The following is a 22,406-nucleotide window of genomic DNA, read 5'->3' as shown; positions in this document are numbered from 1 at the left end:
GTATATGCCAACTATCCCGGCTCCACCCACGACAGCTTCATTTACCGAATGTCCACCCTAAGCCGGGACCTAGAAGCTGGGCGGCATGGCGATACATGGCTGCTTGGTGAGTATGTATGCCACTGCACATGCATGCATGTTGGATACTGAGCAAGGTCACAACCCCACCAATGATACCAATCACCACCTCCACAGGGGACAGTGCCTACCCTCTCAGCCCACACATGATGACGCCAATTCGGAACCCCACCACGCCAACCCAGGTAAGGTATAACACAGCCCACATTACAACCAGGGGCATAGTGGAGCGCACATTCGGAGTGCTAAAGTCACGCTTTCGCTCCCTTGACCGTTCTGGCGGGCAGCTGTTATACGCTCCCCCAGTAGTGTGCAGGATCATAGTGGCAGCATGTGTCCTGCACAACGTTGCAACACGCCGGGGCCTGGCCGTGGACATGGTGGTGGCCCCACATCCCCAACCACATGCACAGCCGCTGCGCATGGGAGGGGAAAGGGCACGGGGGGAGGCAGCCCGTACACAGCTAGTGACTAATTACTTCACATAGAAATCACACCCCTGTGGAGTGCACACTGCCCTGGCACATTCTGACAATCAATGATGACTCAACCTGACACTGATCCTGAATGTCTGGAGAATGAACCGGGAATACCATGTCAGCCTGAGATTGTTCACCTGGAAGTGTCACAATGTGTGCATCCCTACCCACACAGACACCACCAATGCAGTTTTGTGAAGTTACACATTGAAGCAGCTAAAATGAATACCCACTTGCAAAATGCAACAAGAGGACAGTGCCATGTCAGCCAACCCAACCCCAGCACCGCCACACGACACACCGTGCCATGTCATGCTAATTGCAGGTAAACAAAGTAATCCCCACAACATGACATCAGTCTCACTATGTACAGTGTCCCTATTAGAAACCTGCAACACCTGAAATGCTCACAGCAATGCCGGACCAACAACATACTTGAGCACGTACTACCATTAACATGACATCACAAATGTTACATATTAGTAGTCTCACCACCTGGAAATGCCTGCACTCCCACCACTACCAACTGTGCAGTGTTGTCGCCATGTAGAGTTGTAGGTGCACTGCTGCCAACATGGACCCCATCTCCAGACTAGAGGTCCTTGTGTGGACATGAGGAAGGGACCTGCAAATTGGGAGGTAGACACAGAAGAAGAGTTACACATCAATGCAACATGCAGTGTACAACACAACAGCAATATGCACTAGGAATGTATACACAGTATTGACTACAGACTGGCCACACAGCTCATGGGAGTCCAACGTCACTGTGTAATTCACTGTCACTTGGGCACACCCTTTGCAAGCCCATGGAAACGGGAAGCAGGAGGGGTGTGTGTGACTCAAACCCAAGCATCTGAACCAAATACATTACAAGCCTGCATGTGCCCAGCCACAATGCAGCGTATGCCCACAGGAACCACGGAAGCCAACAGATCGTCCCAAAGAAATTGGGAATAAAAGAAATCAAAATAAAAATAAGAAACAATCAAAAATGGCCATTGATGGGCCCGGGGGGGTTGGGGAGGCCACCCAGGAGGTCCGAGGACAGGATGCACACCAGAACCCACCTGCGTGGATCCTGGGAAGATAAAACACCTCCATGGGCTCATGGCCCACACGGCTACCCTATTGTGGGAGTATCACTGCTGTCGCTATTATCACCCTGTGCAGCTGCATCCGGAGGTGGTTGCACTATGGGAGGCAGCCCAAGCAAGGCCCTAGTCTGCTCCTCCATGGCTGCAAGCATGCGGGTGTGGTAGATCTGGTTCTGGAGGATGAGTGTGCGGAGGTCCCCATGCAACAACTCACGGGATGCCCGGACCTCCGCCCTCGTTGCCTGCATCTCAGCTGAGAGCGTACGGGTGAGACGCTCCAGCTGCTGTTCTGTCCTTTGGTGTGTTGAAGCCTCAAGCTCAACAAGAGTCGTCCTGAGGTGAAGGAGCTCCTGCCTCAGGGCTTCCCTGTGGCCCTGGGACTCAATGGAGATGGCCTCCTGCAGAGTCCGCAGTGCCGCCCGCCTGTCCCTGTTGGACCCCAACATGTCCTCCCTGTGTGACTGGCAGATGGAGTCGGTTGCCTGCTCTAGTCGCTCCATCAGCCTTTCTGGGGGGACAATGGAAGTGGCCACCCTATCCATGGCCTGAGCCATCATCTCGGATGATGCAGCCTGTTGGGTTGCCATACCGTAAATGGATTGCTCCCATGCGGTATTGCCAGGTGGCGTACGGCCACCACGTCGGCGGGCACCACACCTGTCTGGGGCAAGGCGAACTGCGCCTTGCTGTGCCGGCACTGCCTGAGGCTGCAGGACTGCATTCCCCCTCTGATCTGCTGGCCCAGGAACAGGATTATATGTCGCGGCTTGTGACCCTGCATCCGTAACCACCGAAGGCGTAGCTGCCAACACTGACATCCCCATGGAGGGTTCTGACCCTGGTGCAGGTGGGTGAGACAGAACAGAATCCCTCCCTGGAACACTCACCTGCAACGGCACGTAGGTCTCATCCGAATCAACCCCTGAGTACAGCTCGGGGGAGGTGCAGCCAGAGACACCCCTTGAGAGCACGACCTGCAGCACTTGTGGGTTCTCCCCCACCACCACACCACGTCCCTCACTGGTGGTTGGTCGGCCCTCGGACCCCTCCTGGGTCTGCACCATCTCCACAACCCCAGCAGTATCAGGTGCGTCTTCCCCTGCAAAGACATGAAAACAAAGAAATGGAAACAGGCATTAGCACCATGGCACACAATGAGGGCTGAGAAGCAAGAGAAACAGTACTTGATTGACACTTGTCCCACATGACTAAAACCCTCCCATGCATGCACCCTTACTGCGTATGAAGTGCAGGCAAATGGCACACACTGATGACACCAAGATGGAAGATGAACACATTTTCTGCATGCTGCCTGGCAGTGGCATCACACATTGGCCTGTGATTGCCAGGTGAAACACACATGCCATCACACAGATGGCATGTACCATTGCTATTGAGTGAAGATGGAGAGGAGGGCAGCACCTATTCATTCAGTCCAGTTCCCGCATGTAATTGCTTTTCTAATTCTAACAGGTCAGATTTTTCACCTGGAGCTGCCAGTCTGAAATGGTCCAATTGCACAGGGACATGTGTGTACAAATGATATCCAGGTAACAAAGTCACTCCACTTTACCATACCCATGTCAGACATGTGACTAGTGGACAGCGACATGCCTAGTGAAAGTGGTGGAATGCAAACAAACTGACTGAATGAACAGTGAAAAATAAGCAAATATGTTGTGGCAAGGTGACACTTCAAGGGCAACTGGCGTGCAGTTGGGCTAGATGTCTACTGTTGGCAGAAGGGATACTGCTATGGCCAAATGCAGCTGCGCAAGAAGTATTGCATGAAGCACATGGCTGACCCATACGACTCAGGCGCATACACTCTCACCTGGCATACAAACAGAAGCCCTCACACACACACACCATGCACATGGATGACACACACATGCATGTGCACTCACCGGACAATGCCTCGTAATCAGCCAGATCTCCCACGCCTTGGATCTTTTCCTCCGTGACGTAGGTCCCAGCGACTGACTCATGTGGAGTGAGTTCCATGTCTACCACTGGAGACCCACCTCCAGTCACTAGAGTTGCGGCATGACTTGAGGCCAGCTTACTCTTTGCCCTGCGCTTTAGGTCATTCCAGCGCTTATAGCAATCATTGGCTGTGCGCCTCACAATTCCAAGGGCACTTATGATGTCCGCAACGGTCTGCCAGTGTGCCTGGCATTGTGCAGGTGTGGTCTTGGATCCTGCAACAATGACCATCTCGTTGTCATGTCCGGACACATACTCGACAAGTGCATTCAGTTCGTCATCCGTGAAGCTGGGCTTCCTGGACGGGCCGGACTGTGTAGCCGTGTCTGGGGCATCAGCCTGTGCCGGACGAGCACTCTTCCTCTTCCGCTTGGAAGGTGGTGGTGATCCTGAGTGTCCTGCGCCGCTCTGGACACTAGGGGCAGGAGCCCTGGTGGACTCTGTATCAGGAGTGTGGGATTGCACACTCAGCATGGGAGTTGGTGCAGGCATTGGCTCTAGTGTGATGGTGTCAGGGGGAATGTCAGCAGCATGGACTAGGACCGACACTGTCCTGGCTGGGTGTGTGAGGGCTGGGGTGGATGGAGCCGCAGCTGCCCCTGCAGCCTCTCCGCCCTGCCTCCTTGGTGCAGCAGATGACCTTGCTGCCCCAGATCCACGTGGCATGATGGCATCAACGTGCACCAGCGCACATGTCGTAGCCCTGCTGACCTGGAAGTCAGCCATGGAGTCAGCCAGGTCTGGTGCCACAATGGGCTGGTCCAACAAGGGCTGAGCATGGATGGTGTCAGCCACATCAGCCTCAATGGGAGGGGGGGAGGGGGTGATTATGGGTGCCCGTGACTGGTCCTCCACACATGGGGGGACAGGCTCACCCTGCAAGTTACGACCACGTCCCCTACCGGATCCACCACGGCCACCACTTGTGGCTCTTCCACCTTTGCCACCCTTACGGAATCCTCGCCTCCCAGCCATGGCACTGATGTTAATGTGCGTATGGGAGTGGATGTAGACTATTGTCCTGGGCAATTGGGGGTCAAAGGGGTTGGGTACCAGATGGTAATTGTACCCTAGTGCTCTAGCAAGGCTGAATGTAACCCCTGGGGAAAGATGACGGGTCACGCAACGCACAGGAGGCCCAAAAAAGGGAGATGACGTGCACGCAACCCCTCCTAGACCACGTGTGCAGAAAGAAAAACCTGCACTACGCTGTGGCACCCAGAAACACAAGAATGAACGTATGCGTGTCACACGCAGCCTAGAATGACCTCTGAAGGGGTAGGCTACACACGGGGCAAGCGCAGATGTTAGATACGTGCGTGACTCACCGTCTGCCTGGTAAACGAGCGTGTAAAAGGAGCACGTTTGGTTGGCAACACCCCCGCCAAAAGAAGATTTGTACGCTGTCTGAGGAGACAGGACAACAGTAGAAGGGAACACTGTTTGAGGGAACAGGCCCAGGCAAACCAGTAAAAGCGAAAGAAGAGAAAAAGCTGTCAGAGGTAACAGGGAATACGAACTTGAAACGCCGTGAAGTAAATCGCGTGTGAAACGACAAGAAGTACAGAATTCACCCACTCGCTCTCCACGAAAAGCACGTACAAGGAAGTGGTGTTCTACGCGTACCTTTTATACAGGCCCACACGTCAGGCGTCACTTACGCGGCGTGTACGCGCTAGGGCCATTTCCACCAATTACACGCTTTGTCACTTCTGCGTGTAGGGCCATTTCCACCAATTACACGCTTTGTCACTTCTGCGTGTAGGGCCATTTCCACCAATCACACGCGATGAGACTCTGATGTGCAGTCTTTCCACGTGTGCTCTGTCATCACGTGCTGTGTGGGAAACACCCGTGCGGGTCACGTCACAGACGCGCTGAGGGCCTTTGGTCCAATAGAATCGCGTATGCGTGCTGACGCGCTTACGCGCTAAGGGCCTTTCCTCGATTTTCACGCTGACGTGCAGGATTTTCACGTGCCAAATCACTCCGTACCAAGCTGGCCACGCGTAAGCACACGGAAGACCACGCTCCTGCCCAGAAGGCCGAACTACTGCCCCCCAGAGCCCCGAGCACGCTCCCACCTACCATCTGCTGCTGCCTGACTGCCTGCTGCCCACGTGCACTGCCATTTGCTGCCTGCACATCAGCCAGGGGTGCTGTTGCTGTGACCACCCCTGCTGGTACCGAAGACTCCGGACTGGAATTCCATCGCTCCACAGCCCAGCCCCAGGACCCAGTTGCCCACCCACTCCTGCCTCTGGGGTTGTCATGTCGGGGCAAACACCATCTGTGACCACTGACAACCCCCGGCCAGAGAGGCAGAGGGGCACCAGCTTCAGTGCCACCGAAGTTGGTGTCCTGGTGGAGCAAGTCCTGGGGCAGTATGTTGCCCTCTTCGGAAGTTCCCGCGCCGACAAGGAAGGACGGACTCGGATCTGGACTGACATCGTGACTGCCATCAACGCGGAGGGGGTGGCAGTCCGGGACTTACAACATGTCAGGAAGCGCTGGGAGGACTTCAGGTCCAGGACCCTGAACAAGGCCCGGCGCCTCTTGAAGGCTTCGGATGCCAAGGGGCGCCGAGGCCACTTGTCGGAAGAACAGATGGGGGTCCTGGAACGCATATCCCCAGCGCTCCACGTCCAGGTCCTGGAGAAGCAGACCCGTCTGGAGTCGAGCGGTGAGTGTACATGCATCCTGATTGTGAGCAGTGCGTGTGGTGATTATTCGGTATTGTGCAGGTTGCACATCTGTTTGTATGGGGTCGAGTATGGGTGGGGGTGTACATGGCCGTGGGGCTGACACATGCGAGGGCTGTAATGTGTGAGACATGGATGGTGCTTGTGTGTGTAGGCTTGCATGGCAAATGCAGTTGTGCGTGCACACATGTTTGTATGTATGTGTATGTAAGTAGACATGTCTGTGATGTCACGCATGTATGTTGTATTGGGCTGCATGTATGAGCACTGTGTACATGTGCACGTGTGTGTATTTGACAAGGGTGCAACAGTGATGCAACATGGATGCATGTGACTGCGGTATGTGTAAGCCTGATTGGCAGATGTGACATGGATGCCCGTCTGAACAGTGCGACACTTGGCAGAGGTGTACACATGCATGCAAGTGTGGTGGTGTGTGTACATGTGTGGTGCACTTCCTGTGTTGCATGTGATGTCTGGGTCACCTTTGGCTGCTCATGCTGTTGTATGTGTATGGATGGTGGTGGCAGTTGCGATATGGCTGTGGTATGGCTCATGTGTGCGAGTTGCAATGACATGTGTGTTGGGGATTGTGATGACATGTCTGAGGTTTGCCAATGCCACTCATGTGCAACTGTCATGTGTGTATGTGTCCATTGTACAGTGCCCTGATGCCTGTGTTTTGTTTCTCCCTGTCTGCAGCGTCAACTGATGAAGAGGGCGGAGAAGGTGCTGTGGAGCACAGCGGCGGGAATCCGACCGCCAGCCGGAGACGCAAGGCCCGGCTCCCCTCCCGTGTTGTCATCTCGTCGGGGAGTGAGGAGTCCGGTGCCGCGTCCCAGGCCGCAGCTGCCGGGGGGAGGTCCAAGAGGCGGAGGTTGGAGTTGGACTCCTCGGCAGCAGAAGGGGCAGCTGGGACCCCACAGGGCCCAACAGGGGAAGATGGCACGGAGTCATCCAGGTTGGTGGGGGGTCTGGTGGAGGAGGAGGCCGTGCAAGCACCAGAGACGGGGTCTGGAGGTGGGGATCCCACTGGTGCTAGTGGTGCAGTCCAGGACCAGGGACAGGAGGCAGCACAGGCCGCCGCGGAGGTGCCTGTGTGCAATCCTGTCCCCGATCCTGTCCCTGCATCATCTTGCACCAGCAGGGATGCCTACGTCCAGACCCGTTTCCAGGCAGGGGATGAGATGACGTCAACTGGCCTTCCTCTGCCTGCGGACGTGGCTATCCAGGTCCGGGTTGAGCCTGTCCTGGCTGGTGTGGCGTTGCGTCAACGGGCCATGCGAGGTGACCTGCAGTCTTTTCATGGAGAGACTGCACGTCATCTCGAATGGCTCGTTGACCACGTCAGCCTGCTGGGACAGGTCACCCAGACCGGATTCCTCCGTTTGCTGAACCTTGCTTCGACCCCCTCCTCACCTGAACCCCCTATGCACCAGTCGTCCTCCGTGCCATCTTCCCACCCATGTATCACCTGGGTACCCTGTGGAGCTGCCTCTGACAGTGCGGCCAGGCTGGTGGAGGAGGCATCCCTGCCACAGTCGGGAGTCGGACGTCCAGCAGGGGTGGCCACATCAACAACTGCACCCCAGCCGGCGGAGGATGTGCAGGCAGCAGGAGGCAGTGCACGGGCAGAGGCAGAGCAGCAGCAGCAACATGGTGGGAGCCATGAAGGCTCGGGGCCTTCGACATCGGAGGGGCAGGCATCGGCCGGAGGGCAGGAGGACCCAGGCAGAGAGTGTCTTCCGTGTGGCAGCGGTTGGGCCACGCCATAGGTGCGGAGCGGCGGCGGGCGGAAGAGGCGCGGCTCACAATGGTCAGGGCGGAGAACTCCATGCGGAGGGCCCTGAGGCGGGCCGAGTGCCTCGAGGCAATCCGCAGGGGGTTGGAGGAGGACACGGCGTCGTCCCTGCGGACCCTCGGGGCCATGGAACTGGACCGCCTCCGGGACATCGAACAGGAGTTCGATGATGCCCTGGCCCGGAACACCACGGAGTGAGCCGCTGGACTTGCCCGCCGCCTTTGTATATAGTTCTTTAGTTTTAGGTTTCCTTTGTTTTTTCTTATGATTTGGAGTCGACGGACACTGCTCCACTTTTTGTATATAGTTGATATTTAGGTAGGTTTTTTAGAAGGTTTCCTTAGTTCAGTTGTGATGATGGACCCTTGTTATTTTTGTACATAGTTCTTTGTTGCATGGAGAGTTTTTACATTTCACTTTGGACAAAATTTTATGGATTTGATTTTCTACTTTTGTGTTTTTATGCGGACATGCAGCTTATTTTTTCACATTTACATTGTAGTTATTTTTCTTTCTTTACCATTCGTATTTTTGTCCAATACATTTTTTTTTTCCATTGTTCACTGTGTGGTTTCATCTCATTGGTTTCATGCATGTCATGTTGTGTGTTTTCCCATTCAATTTGAAAATCTGTGTGTGACGGACATGGGTTCATTTGCTTCATGAACATTGGGGGTGTAACATGTGTTTTCATTTCCATGTGGGTGAATGGGTTACTTGGTAGGGCTTTTTGGCTGTGGAGGCTGACCATTACGCACATGATTGGGGATTGTGAGGACCTGGTGGGGGCTGCACATGGTGGCAGGGGGGTGGGGGTGGTGGGAGACATGAGTGGGGGCCTGGTGGAGGGTGACCCTGCACTGCTGGGGGGTGGGGGTGCAGGGGGACATGAGTGGGGGCCTGGTGGAGGGTGACCCTGCACTGCTGGGGGGTGGGGGTGCAGGGGGACATGAGTGGGGGCCTGGTGGAGGTTGACCCTGCACTGCTGGGGGGTGGGGGTGGTGGGAGACATGAGTGGGGGCCTGGTGGAGGGTGACCCTGCACTGCTGGGGGGTGGGGGTGCAGGGGGACATGAGTGGGGGCCTGGTGGAGGGTGACCCTGCACTGCTGGGGGGTGGGGGTGCAGGGGGACATGAGTGGGGGCCTGGTGGAGGTTGACCCTGCACTGCTGGGGGGTGGGGGTGGTGGGAGACATGAGTGGGGGCCTGGTGGAGGGTGCCCCTGCACTGCTGGGGGGTGGGGGTGGTGGGAGACATGAGTGGGGGCCTGGTGGAGGGTGACCCTGCACTGCTGGGGGGTGGGGGTGGTGGGAGACATGAGTGGGGGCCTGGTGGGGGCTGCCCATGGTGGCAGGGGGGTGGGGGTGCAGGGGGACATGAGTGGGGGCCTGGTGGAGGGTGACCCTGCACTGCTGGGGGGTGGGGGTGGTGGGAGACATGAGTGGGGGCCTGGTGGAGGGTGACCCTGCACTGCTGGGGGGTGGGGGTGGTGGGAGACATGAGTGGGGGCCTGGTGGAGGGTGACCCTGCACTGCTGGGGGGTGGGGGTGCAGGGGGACATGAGTGGGGGCCTGGTGGAGGGTGACCCTGCACTGCTGGGGGGTGGGGGTGCAGGGGGACATGAGTGGGGGCCTGGTGGAGGTTGACCCTGCACTGCTGGGGGGTGGGGGTGGTGGGAGACATGAGTGGGGGCCTGGTGGGGGCTGCCCATGGTGGCAGGGGGGTGGGGGTGGTGGGAGACATGAGTGGGGGCCTGGTGGAGGGTGACCCTGCACTGCTGGGGGGTGCGGGTGGTGGGAGACATGAGTGGGGGCCTGGTGGAGGGTGCCCCTAACTGCTGGGGGGTGGGGGTGATGGGAGACATGAGTGGGGGCCTGGTGGAGGGTGCCCCTAGATGCTGGGGGGTGGGGGTGATGGGAGACATGAGTTGGACATGAGTGGGGGCCTGGTGGAGGGTGCCTCTGCACTGCTGGGGGGTGGGGGTGATGGGAGACATGAGTTGGACATGAGTGGGGGCCTGGTGGAGGGTGCCCCTGCACTGCTGGGGGGTGGGGGTGATGGGAGACATGAGTTGGACATGAGTGGGGGCCTGGTGGAGGGTGACCCTGCACTGCTGGGGGGTGGGGGTGGTGGGAGACATGAGTGGGGGCCTGGTGGAGGGTGACCCTGCACTGCTGGGGGGTGGGGGTGCAGGGGGACATGAGTGGGGGCCTGGTGGAGGGTGACCCTGCACTGCTGGGGGGTGGGGGTGCAGGGGGACATGAGTGGGGGCCTGGTGGAGGTTGACCCTGCACTGCTGGGGGGTGGGGGTGGTGGGAGACATGAGTGGGGGCCTGGTGGGGGCTGCCCATGGTGGCAGGGGGGTGGGGGTGGTGGGAGACATGAGTGGGGGCCTGGTGGAGGGTGACCCTGCACTGCTGGGGGGTGGGGGTGCAGGGGGACATGAGTGGGGGCCTGGTGGAGGTTGACCCTGCACTGCTGGGGGGTGGGGGTGGTGGGAGACATGAGTGGGGGCCTGGTGGAGGGTGACCCTGCACTGCTGGGGGGTGGGGGTGGTGGGAGACATGAGTGGGGGCCTGGTGGAGGGTGCCCCTAACTGCTGGGGGGTGGGGGTGATGGGAGACATGAGTGGGGGCCTGGTGGAGGGTGCCCCTAGATGCTGGGGGGTGGGGGTGATGGGAGACATGAGTTGGACATGAGTGGGGGCCTGGTGGAGGGTGCCTCTGCACTGCTGGGGGGTGGGGGTGATGGGAGACATGAGTTGGACATGAGTGGGGGCCTGGTGGAGGGTGCCCCTGCACTGCTGGGGTGTGGGGGTGATGGGAGACATGAGTTGGACATGAGTGGGGGCCTGGTGGAGGGTGACCCTGCACTGCTGGGGGGTGGGGGTGGTGGGAGACATGAGTGGGGGCCTGGTCGTGGGTGACCCTGCACTGCTGGGGGGTGGGGGTGGTGGGAGACATGAGTGGGGGCCTGGTGGAGGGTGACCCTGCACTGCTGGGGGGTGGGGGTGCAGGGGGACATGAGTGGGGGCCTGGTGGAGGGTGACCCTGCACTGCTGGGGGGTGGGGGTGCAGGGGGACATGAGTGGGGGCCTGGTGGAGGTTGACCCTGCACTGCTGGGGGGTGGGGGTGGTGGGAGACATGAGTGGGGGCCTGGTGGAGGCTGCCCATGGTGGCAGGGGGGTGGGGGTGGTGGGAGACATGAGTGGGGGCCTGGTGGAGGGTGACCCTGCACTGCTGGGGGGTGGGGGTGGTGGGAGACATGAGTGGGGGCCTGGTGGAGGGTGACCCTGCACTGCTGGGGGTGGGGGTGGTGGGAGACATGAGTGGGGGCTTGGTGGAGGGTGTCCCTAACTGCTGGGGGGTGGGGGTGATGGGAGACATGAGTGGGGGCCTGGTGGAGGGTGCCCCTAGATGCTGGGGGGTGGGGGTGATGGGAGACATGAGTTGGACATGAGTGGGGGCCTGGTGGAGGGTGCCTCTGCACTGCTGGGGGGTGGGGGTGGTGGGAGACATGAGTGGGGGCCTGGTGGGGGCTGCCCATGGTGGCAGGGGGGTGGGGGTGGTGGGAGACATGAGTGGGGGCCTGGTGGAGGGTGACCCTGCACTGCTGGGGGGTGGGGGTGCAGGGGGACATGAGTGGGGGCCTGGTGGAGGTTGACCCTGCACTGCTGGGGGGTGGGGGTGGTGGGAGACATGAGTGGGGGCCTGGTGGAGGGTGACCCTGCACTGCTGGGGGGTGGGGGTGGTGGGAGACATGAGTGGGGGCCTGGTGGAGGGTGCCCCTAACTGCTGGGGGGTGGGGGTGATGGGAGACATGAGTGGGGGCCTGGTGGAGGGTGCCCCTAGATGCTGGGGGGTGGGGGTGATGGGAGACATGAGTTGGACATGAGTGGGGGCCTGGTGGAGGGTGCCTCTGCACTGCTGGGGGGTGGGTGTGATGGGAGACATGAGTTGGACATGAGTGGGGGCCTGGTGGAGGGTGCCCCTGCACTGCTGGGGTGTGGGGGTGATGGGAGACATGAGTTGGACATGAGTGGGGGCCTGGTGGAGGGTGACCCTGCACTGCTGGGGGGTGGGGGTGGTGGGAGACATGAGTGGGGGCCTGGTCGTGGGTGACCCTGCACTGCTGGGGGGTGGGGGTGGTGGGAGACATGAGTGGGGGCCTGGTGGAGGGTGACCCTGCACTGCTGGGGGGTGGGGGTGCAGGGGGACATGAGTGGGGGCCTGGTGGAGGGTGACCCTGCACTGCTGGGGGGTGGGGGTGCAGGGGGACATGAGTGGGGGCCTGGTGGAGGTTGACCCTGCACTGCTGGGGGGTGGGGGTGGTGGGAGACATGAGTGGGGGCCTGGTGGAGGCTGCCCATGGTGGCAGGGGGGTGGGGGTGGTGGGAGACATGAGTGGGGGCCTGGTGGAGGGTGACCCTGCACTGCTGGGGGGTGGGGGTGGTGGGAGACATGAGTGGGGGCCTGGTGGAGGGTGACCCTGCACTGCTGGGGGTGGGGGTGGTGGGAGACATGAGTGGGGGCTTGGTGGAGGGTGTCCCTAACTGCTGGGGGGTGGGGGTGATGGGAGACATGAGTGGGGGCCTGGTGGAGGGTGCCCCTAGATGCTGGGGGGTGGGGGTGATGGGAGACATGAGTTGGACATGAGTGGGGGCCTGGTGGAGGGTGCCTCTGCACTGCTGGGGGGTGGGGGTGATGGGAGACATGAGTTGGACATGAGTGGGGGCCTGGTGGAGGGTGCCCCTGCACTGCTGGGGGGTGGGGGTGATGGGAGACATGAGTTGAACATGAGTGGGGGCCTGGTGGAGGGTGACCCTGCACTGCTGGGGGGTGGGGGTGGTGGGAGACATGTGTGGGGGCCTGGTGGAGGGTGACCCAGCACTGCTCGGGGGTGGGGGTGGTGGGAGACATGAGTGGGGGCCTGGTGGAGGGTGACCCTGCACTGCTGGGGGGTGGGGGTGCAGGGGGACATGAGTGGGGGCCTGGTGGAGGTTGACCCTGCACTGCTGGGGGGTGGGGGTGGTGGGAGACATGAGTGGGGGCCTGGTGGGGGCTGCCCATGGTGGCAGGGGGGTAGGGGTGGTGGGAGACATGAGTGGGGGCCTGGTGGAGGGTGACCCTGCACTGCTGGGGGGTGGGGGTGCAGGGGGACATGAGTGGGGGCCTGGTGGAGGTTGACCCTGCACTGCTGGGGGGTGGGGGTGGTGGGAGACATGAGTGGGGGCCTGGTGGAGGGTGACCCTGCACTGCTGGGGGGTGGGGGTGCAGGGGGACATGAGTGGGGGCCTGGTGGAGGGTGACCCTGCACTGCTGGGGGGTGGGGGTGCAGGGGGACATGAGTGGGGGCCTGGTGGAGGTTGACCCTGCACTGCTGGGGGGTGGGGGTGGTGGGAGACATGAGTGGGGGCCTGGTGGAGGTTGACCCTGCACTGCTGGGGGGTGGGGGTGGTGGGAGACATGAGTGGGGGCCTGGTGGGGGCTGCCCATGGTGGCAGGGGGTGGGGGTGGTGGGAGACATGAGTGGGGGCCTGGTGGAGGGTGACCTTGCACTGCTGGGGGGTGGGGGTGCAGGGGGACATGAGTGGGGGCCTGGTGGAGGTTGACCCTGCACTGCCGGGGGGTGGGGGTGGTGGGAGACATGAGTGGGGGCCTGGTGGAGGGTGACCCTGCACTGCTGGGGGGTGGGGGTGGTGGGAGACATGAGTGGGGGCCTGGTGGAGGGTGCCCCTAACTGCTGGGGGGTGGGGGTGATGGGAGACATGAGTGGGGGCCTGGTGGAGGGTGCCCCTAGATGCTGAGGGGTGGGGGTGATGGGAGACATGAGTTGGACATGAGTGGGGGCCTGGTGGAGGGTGCCTCTGCACTGCTGGGGGGTGGGGGTGATGGGAGACATGAGTTGGACATGAGTGGGGGCCTGGTGGAGGGTGCCCCTGCACTGCTGGGGGGTGGGGGTGATGGGAGACATGAGTTGGACATGAGTGGGGGCCTGGTGGAGGGTGACCCTGCACTGCTGGGGGGTGGGGGTGCTGGGGTACATGAGTGGGGGCCTGGTGGAGGGTGACCCTGCACTGCTGGGGGGTGGGGGTGCTGGGGTACATGAGTGGGGGCCTGGTGGAGGGTGACCCTGCACTGCTGGGGGGTGGGGGTGCAGGGGGACATGAGTGGGGGCCTGGTGGAGGGTGACCCTGCACTGCTGGGGGGTGGGGGTGGTGGGAGACATGAGTGGGGGCCTGGTGGGGGCTGCCCATGGTGGCAGGGGGGTGGGGGTGCAGGGGGACATGAGTGGGGGCCTGGTGGAGGGTGACCTTGCACTGCTGGGGTGTGGGGGTGGTGGGAGACATGAGTGGGGGCCTGGTGGAGGGTGACCCTGCACTGCTGGGGTTGGGGGTGGTGGGAGACATGAGTGGGGGCCTGGTGGAGGGTGACCCTGCACTGCTGGGGGGTGGGGGTGCAGGGGGACATGAGTGGGGGCATGGTGGAGGGTGACCCTGCACTGCTGGGGGGTGGGGGTGGTGGGAGACATGAGTGGGGGCCTGGTGGAGGGTGACCCTGCACTGCTGGGGGGTGGGGGTGCAGGGGGACATGAGTGGGGGCCTGGTGGAGGGTGACCCTGCACTGCTGGGGGGTGGGGGTGCAGGGGGACATGAGTGGGGGCCTGGTGGAGGTTGACCCTGCACTGCTGGGGGGTGGGGGTGGTGGGAGACATGAGTGGGGCCTGGTGGGGGCTGCCCATGGTGGCAGGGGGGTGGGGGTGGTGGGAGACATGAGTGGGGGCCTGGTGGAGGGTGACCCTCCACTGCTGGGGGGTGGGGGTGCAGGGGGACATGAGTGGGGGCCTGGTGGAGGGTGACCCTGCACTGCTGGGGGGTGGGGGTGCAGGGGGACATGAGTGGGGGCCTGGTGGAGGTTGACCCTGCACTGCTGGGGGGTGGGGGTGATGGGAGACATGAGTGGGGGCCTGGTGGAGGGTGCCCCTAGATGCTGGGGGGTGGGGGTGATGGGAGACATGAGTTGGACATGAGTGGGGGCCTGGTGGAGGGTGCCTCTGCACTGCTGGCGGGTGGGGGTGATGGGAGACATGAGTTGGACATGAGTGGGGGCCTGGTGGAGGGTGCCTCTGCACTGCTGGGGGTGGGGGTGATGGGAGACATGAGTTGGACATGAGTGGGGGCCTGGTGGAGGTTGACCCTGCACTACTGGGGGGTGGGGGTGGTGGGAGACATGAGTGGGGGCCTGGTGGAGGGTGACCCTGCACTGCTGGGGGGTGGGGGTGCAGGGGGACATGAGTGGGGGCCTGGTGGAGGGTGACCCTGCACTGCTGGGGGGTGGGGGTGCAGGGGGACATGAGTGGGGGCCTGGTGGAGGTTGACCCTGCACTGCTGGGGGGTGGGGGTGGTGGGAGACATGAGTGAGGGCCTGGTGGAGGGTGACCCTGCACTGCTGGGGGGTGGGGGTGCAGGGGGACATGAGTGGGGGCCTGGTGGTGGTTGACCCTGCACTGCTGGGGGGTGGGGGTGCAGGGGGACATGAGTGGGGGCCTGGTGGAGGGTGACCCTGCACTGCTGGGGGGGTGGGGGTGCAGGGGGACATGAGTGGGGGCCTGGTGGTGGTTGACCCTGCACTGCTGGGGGCTGGGGGTGCAGGGGGACATGAGCAGGTGTGCAGGCCCTGTTTTGTGGGCTGCCTGCTGGGGCCGTGGAGGGTGTACAGGGAACACCTGTGAGGACCCACCCAGCCTAATTGCGTGTGATAATTCCCGTACACCCCTGTAATACACGTACCTGGCCAAATCGCATGTGAGAATTCCCGCGCACCCCTGTAATACACGTACCCAGCCGAATTGCGTGTAGAACTTCCCGTGTACCCCTGTAATACACGTACCCAGCCAAATCGCGTGTGATAATTCCCACGTACCCCTGTAATACACGTACCCTGGCCAATCGCGTGTAGAACTTCCCACGCACCCCTGTAATACACGTACCAAGCCAAATCGCGTCTGATCATTACCACGCACCCCTGTAATACATGTACCAAGCCAAATCGCGTGTGATCATTCCCGCGCACCCCTGTAATACACGTACCCAGCCGATTCGCGTGTAGAACTTCCCGTGTACCCCTGTAATACACGTACCCAGCCAAATCGCGTGTGATAATTCCCACGTACCCCTGTATTACACGTGCCCTGGCTAACCGCATGTAAGACTTCCCGCGTACCCCTGTAATACACGTTCCCTGGACAATCGCGTGTTGAACTTCCCGCGTACCCCTGTAATACACGTTCCCTGGACAATCGCATGTTGAACTTCCCGCGTACCCCTGTAATACACGTTCCCTGGACTATCGCATGTTGAACTTCCCGCGCACCCCTGAAATACACTTACCCTGGCAGCCTAGCTAATCGCGTGTATAACTTCACGCGTACCCCTGATATGCACGTTACCCGCTTTGCGTTCCTTGTTTGGCAGCCCTGTAAACTGGTCCAGGGTTAGCGCAGCCCTTTGCGATGATTTAGCGATTTTGATGGCTTTTCCTTGCGCGAGGGCGTTCTTGGGGGCGTTACTGGCGCTGCTGCAGGGTCGCTGCGATACTCTGCGCCACGGCTGGTTTGGGAGCCTAAAATCCATGAATACGCTGTGCGCGGAAATCGGTTTTAGCGCACGTGCCTGGCGCAGACAATCGCACGCGGACACTCTGCGCCAGCCGCTTGCGACACTTTTCTGCGAAATTCTATGAATTACCCTGTCAATGTAGAGGTGGGGGCTGGCACACAAACTCATATACAACACTTTTACCCTTGAATTCATCCAGCAGTCACACAACTCCTTACATGCACCCATAAATAAAACCAAATACAGCACTGACACAAAGATAAACAGCACCATACATGTGCACAATCATACACATTTAATGTTTTTACACACACATATATACACATTTAATTTTAAATACAAAAAAAACTTACCATACCCTTTAAAAGTGCCTGAGCAGCCACGGATGGCACCTCCCTTCACTCCAAGGAATCGAAACGCTGCCTAACAGAGAGGAGTCATCCCTTGTCACTCAGCGTGTCTACGCTGTATGTTCACTAGTGGAAGTCGGCAGAGCTCACTTATGAGCCCTGCTGTCTCCTATTATTTTGCTGTTTATTGCGGGGCCTAATGGCTCGTAATAAACATCAAAATCATTGCAGGGCCTGACAGGAGTCAGCACAGTCCCCCATCTGAATAAAGAATATGGGAGGGCTGTGCTGCCTTCTACTCGGGAGGGTGCCGCAAGGCCCCTCCCAAGCGTGAGGCCTGGGGCAGTTTTCCCCTCCTGCACCCCCCTCGTGACGGCCCTGGTTAAGTACCCTATCACTTTCCTTCACTGTTCTATACTGATATGAAACTTATACTTAGATATTCACTTAGAGCCTATCACTTCCTTCAATAGGTTTTTGTAGTTTGCCACAGAGGATGACTTTGGTAATGACGCAGGTCAACACTCCCCTGATAACGATTTTGCTTAATATATAAACTCAGTTTTTTGTAAAATTTGTTGAGGAAGAGGATCGAGCGACTGCTGATGTTCGTCGTACTCCCTCTTTCAGACAATTGACATTAAAACAGACATCCTTTTGCCAAACTACCTAGTTGTTTTGATTATTGATGTATGAACAAAATCTGCATCCCCATCTATCTCAAGGGTAATTGCTACTCTTCAAAGGGGCTGGGATATCCAGTTCACTTGGTAGCAGAGAGAGGATGGTTTATTAAAAAATCCATCGACATAAGTAAACTTTAGAGTCCCGGAAACATCACCGAGACAAAATGTTTATGCCGTGGCTGCAAGGAGGGTCACTATCGAAGGCAGTCCTGCAACATAATGACATATTTGCATGCAGCATATACTGGGAAGAAGATAGACAAGTGCCTAGCGAGCTTAGAGCTCTGGAAAATGTGCCAGGAGGAGCGAGATGAGCCACCTCCTATAGACTGGATACTTAATGAATGCAAAGAGGGGGGTGAAGAGCCCTCTGCTCCATCCGCCCCGTCTGAAGTAAAAGATGAGAATAAGAAAGATGATGCGTTATACCAGTTGAGGGAGCTTAAAACAGCGGCAGGGTATAGCAACCCGGAATATGAGTCACCTATGCAAAGTAGTGACGAGGGCCCAAAGAAAAATACTGAGAAAGATGTAATCTCTAAGGTCCCAAGGGACAAGGAGAGACACGATAAGGAAAGAAGCGATCGAGCAAGTACGTCTCTAGATATAAGAAGAGAAATAAAGAGATGCAAAGCAGAAAAAGATAAAGCTGATGAGATAGCACTCTTACAGAACGAATGGATGGGTGGTCAGATTTTGCTTAAACGTGATGGTAAAAGCATTAAGGACATACGACAAAGAGAAGATCAAGACGAGCAAGATAAAAAAAGATAAAAAAGGGAGGAACGATTGAAAGATGAAGGGGCGAAAAGTAAAGATAGACAGAGATGAGACCAGTTATATCAAGATGAGCAAGAGAAAAACCAAGAGAGAGCAGAGGAGCAAAGAAAACGTGACAATAGACAAAGAAAAAATGATGTGCAGGAAATATTAGAAAGAAAAAAGAATAGGATAGGAAGAGCAAAAGATAAGAGAAAAAAATATACAGAGACAAACGGAAGTGGAGATACAAAGTGCAAATTAGAGAAGGGATATGATGAAAAACGAGGAAGACAGAGTGAGAGAGGAAGCAAGAAAGTGAAGAGAATTTGACAATGATATGGAACGCAAAAGAAGGCAGAGAGCACACGATTTTGATTGCCTGGAAAAGAAAGTAAGAGATCCTAATCCACAAATAGCATGTGAGGATATAGAGGAATACTTTCCAGAATATGAGTCATTACCAGGCCCGTCTATAGCAAATCTAGAAGACTAGTTTGAATCTAGGGGCATTGGGGAAGCGATCGATAAAGTATACTATGAAGTGAGAGCTCAGAAAGAGATAAGGGGGAAGGGAACAAATTATCAGCTTGAGAGCACTCAGTTGTATGACACAGAGGAAGCCTCATGTAGTACGAAGCATACGGAGCTGTCTCTCGATAGACTAACTCTAAATAGAGATGACGAAGAGAGAAGTTGCACGAGTTGGGCAAAAGAAATGTCAGAGGAAGACAGGGAAACCGTACATGAGGAAGAGAGAAATTACACATGTGGTCCTGAGGGATGCTTTCCTATGGATAAGGCAGTAAGATGGTCGGATTTAACCACACCTATACCTAGGGCGTCAGAACCATTGACACAGTCAGACCAAACTAAAGTGCAACTCCATGGTGAGATGGGGGGTTGCCGCCTTATTTAAGCAGATTAAGATCATTGCCAGGAAGAAGGGGATGCTGGAATATTGTTCCTGTGGTGGACAGACAAATGATGAGAGATGAGAATGAGTTTGGGGCTTTGCAGTTTCCCCTGCTAGAGAAAGGAGGAATGAGACCACAGTATATACCATGGCCTCAAATGGATAGCGTTAATCTAAGGTGTAAACTCCAGAGTTTAACTTCTGGCGCTGGGAAATGGATACATGAGTTAGAAAAAATGATGGGAGGAAACACGTTGGCTATAGGGGACATTAAGGGCCTCCTAATTGCCATACTTGGTGAGAGAGCTGATGACGTGTGGACATGGCTGGGTACCCTGGTGTGACTACAGTCAACACTGCTCATGATGGAGCACCATTCAGTAACTGTAGGGTCGGCAGTCTGGAAAGCGCTTAGAGTACTGTATCCGGACATGTCCGATATGGGAGCTATAATGACCAAAAAGATGCAGGAAGGGGATGACCTGCTTGTTTACATTCAAAATTTTCAGGAGCCATGGAGTTTGGAAACACGCAAATCTTGGGGTACCTCTATACCGGTATTCTATCATATGTTAGGCCAAGGGCTGCCAGAGCCAGTACAAACGCAGCTCAAGAAATTAGTGGGTATAGAAGCAAAACAGTGCTCGGAAATTTAGCTGACCATTGTGCATTACTGCAGACTCCTGCAGGAAAAGAATCGGAAAAAAGACGATATTAGAAAGGGCGAGGAGGCAAATCTAGTGCAGAAAAAATTGTCCAACTACGCCATTGAAGGGGCAATGGTGATGAGTGTAGATGGATCTAATTCACAGCAAACAGTGAACATTTCGCAGGTGAATAATCAAAGACAGTTAGATCAAAACAATAGTGGGTTTAGTCCACAGGGAAGAGGATTCCGAGGACGAGGTTGGCATGGTAATCAAGGGAATTAGCAGAATAATCAGTGAAGCTTTCAGAATAACCAAGGTGGGTTTCAGAATATGCAGGATGGTAATCAGAATATGCAAAATGGAGAGGTTGGGATACCACCGCCTATATGTTTGAGTTATGGAATGATAAGGCACTTTGCTTGCATGTGTAGAAGTCAAGGGTTAGTGCAAAATGGCTAGTTTTTGAGAGGGGGGATGTCAAATCCGCCTGCATATTCGCAGCAGAATGAAAATGGATTTGCTCAGAATCAAACGATGCAGCTGCAAGTGCCGAGAGTGCAGCAAGGCTTGCAACCACAGCAGGTAGCAGTTACTCCGCCAAAAGGACAGTCGCATCAGTCACCTATGCAGCTTCAGAAAAACACAAGCACAGGACAGTTAATAACTCCTAGAGTAGGGGGTGTCACTGTCGATGAGGGAATCCTTTCACAGGTAATGGAATGAGGCTGTTCCCACACTAGGATAGCTCACTAGGAGACCTGATATGTTCATACTACCATGACGCCGAATCCTCATGAGGAACCGAGAGTAGACGTCAGTAGAGGAGGCAAATGTTTTTTGTTTTTAGTAGACACGGGTGCAACACGCTCGTGTATACGAGAGGGAACATTTTCAATGTCTGGCAATGATATCATATGATACAGCATTTATAACGCGCCTATCCACAAGTGTTTCAAGGTGCGACAAGGCAAGGGAGGGGGAACAAAGGGAGGACAGACAATGATCCTACTAGGCCAGGTATAATTCAGATCACGCAAGTGCATGGGAAGGGTAAGGGACAGTGCAGTACATGGGAATAGCTAATAACAATAAGTAAGTAACGGTCAGCCAGTGGCAAGTGCAAGGGTAAGTGCAGACATCAGGTGTCAAGTGCAGGTACGAGGACTGTAGGGATACAGAGACAGTCCCCAAGAGCACGGGTTGCCAAGCAGGCAGTGCAGGTTTGTGTGACTGGCGGGGAAGGACCTGGGCCTGAGATCAGAGGGTGTCCAGGTAACCAGTGCAGTTTCAGGTAACAGACAGGTGGTCAGCAGGCAAGAGGAGGAGAAAAAGCAGAAGAAAAGAGAAAGGTTTTGATGTGCTTCTGGAACCGGAGATGGTTCTCCTCAAGTTTGAGGGAGGCAGGTAGGCTGTTCCAGAGGGAGGCCCCAGCTGACGAACAAGATCTACCACCAACTCGTTGCTTGGAGAAGCGACTGACTCTGAGGGAGTTGGAGGCGGATGAGCGAAGAGGTTCAGAAGGAAGATATTTAGGAACATGAATACTCAGGGATTCACAGGAGCTAAAAACAGAGTCCTTTCACTGAAGAATTACCAGTCTCTATAGGAGAATGTGACATGAAGGTGCCATTGCTATATTCGAGGCAAAAACCTGTTAATATATTGGGATGAGATTTAATGACAAAGTTAAATATGACAATATCATTTACTGATGAAGGCATAGTGTGTTCAACGCCAGGAATGCATTATTTAAACGTGTGTGAAATTATCATGGCTTTTTCAGGACAAATAGCTGCTAGATCAATACCGTTAGAATTCGACGTTTTTCATTATGGAGTACTAATTCTGTTGTCATGGCTACCAGGCCTAGCAGGCAGAGCAATGAGAACACCCAATGAATTTCTGTTCAGACCAAGAATACCTATGCTTGAAGAGGAGGGACGAGTCATTCCTTTAAAGCTAGAAGCAGCCATAGTACGAGGAGAAATGGTTTTGTTTGATCGAAATGATGATGAATGCAGACAATTGTGCATAGTAATCGGCATTAGGGAGAGTTACAGATTGACTGACGTCACTGATGAAGATCTATTTAGAAGTCATCTATCTGATGATGAGGTGAGATTTGAGAGGAGCATCATTGATTGGGTGAGAGTGATCAAACGAGAACTTCCACAGAAATGATGTTAGCACAAAACCGTCCTGAATATTTTGATGAATATATGGCGAATGTGCCAGTTTCAATATGGACCACAGGCCCCTATGACGTAGGCTTGTCAAAGGGGGTT

Source organism: Ambystoma mexicanum, chromosome 6q (genome assembly GCF_040938575.1).
Source record: "Ambystoma mexicanum isolate Mex_15411 chromosome 6q, UKY_AmexF1_1, whole genome shotgun sequence".
In the NCBI taxonomy this organism is placed as follows: Eukaryota; Metazoa; Chordata; class Amphibia; order Caudata; family Ambystomatidae; genus Ambystoma; species Ambystoma mexicanum.
The sequence above is the reverse complement of the archived record's forward strand: the minus strand, read 5'-3'. Positions refer to the sequence as shown.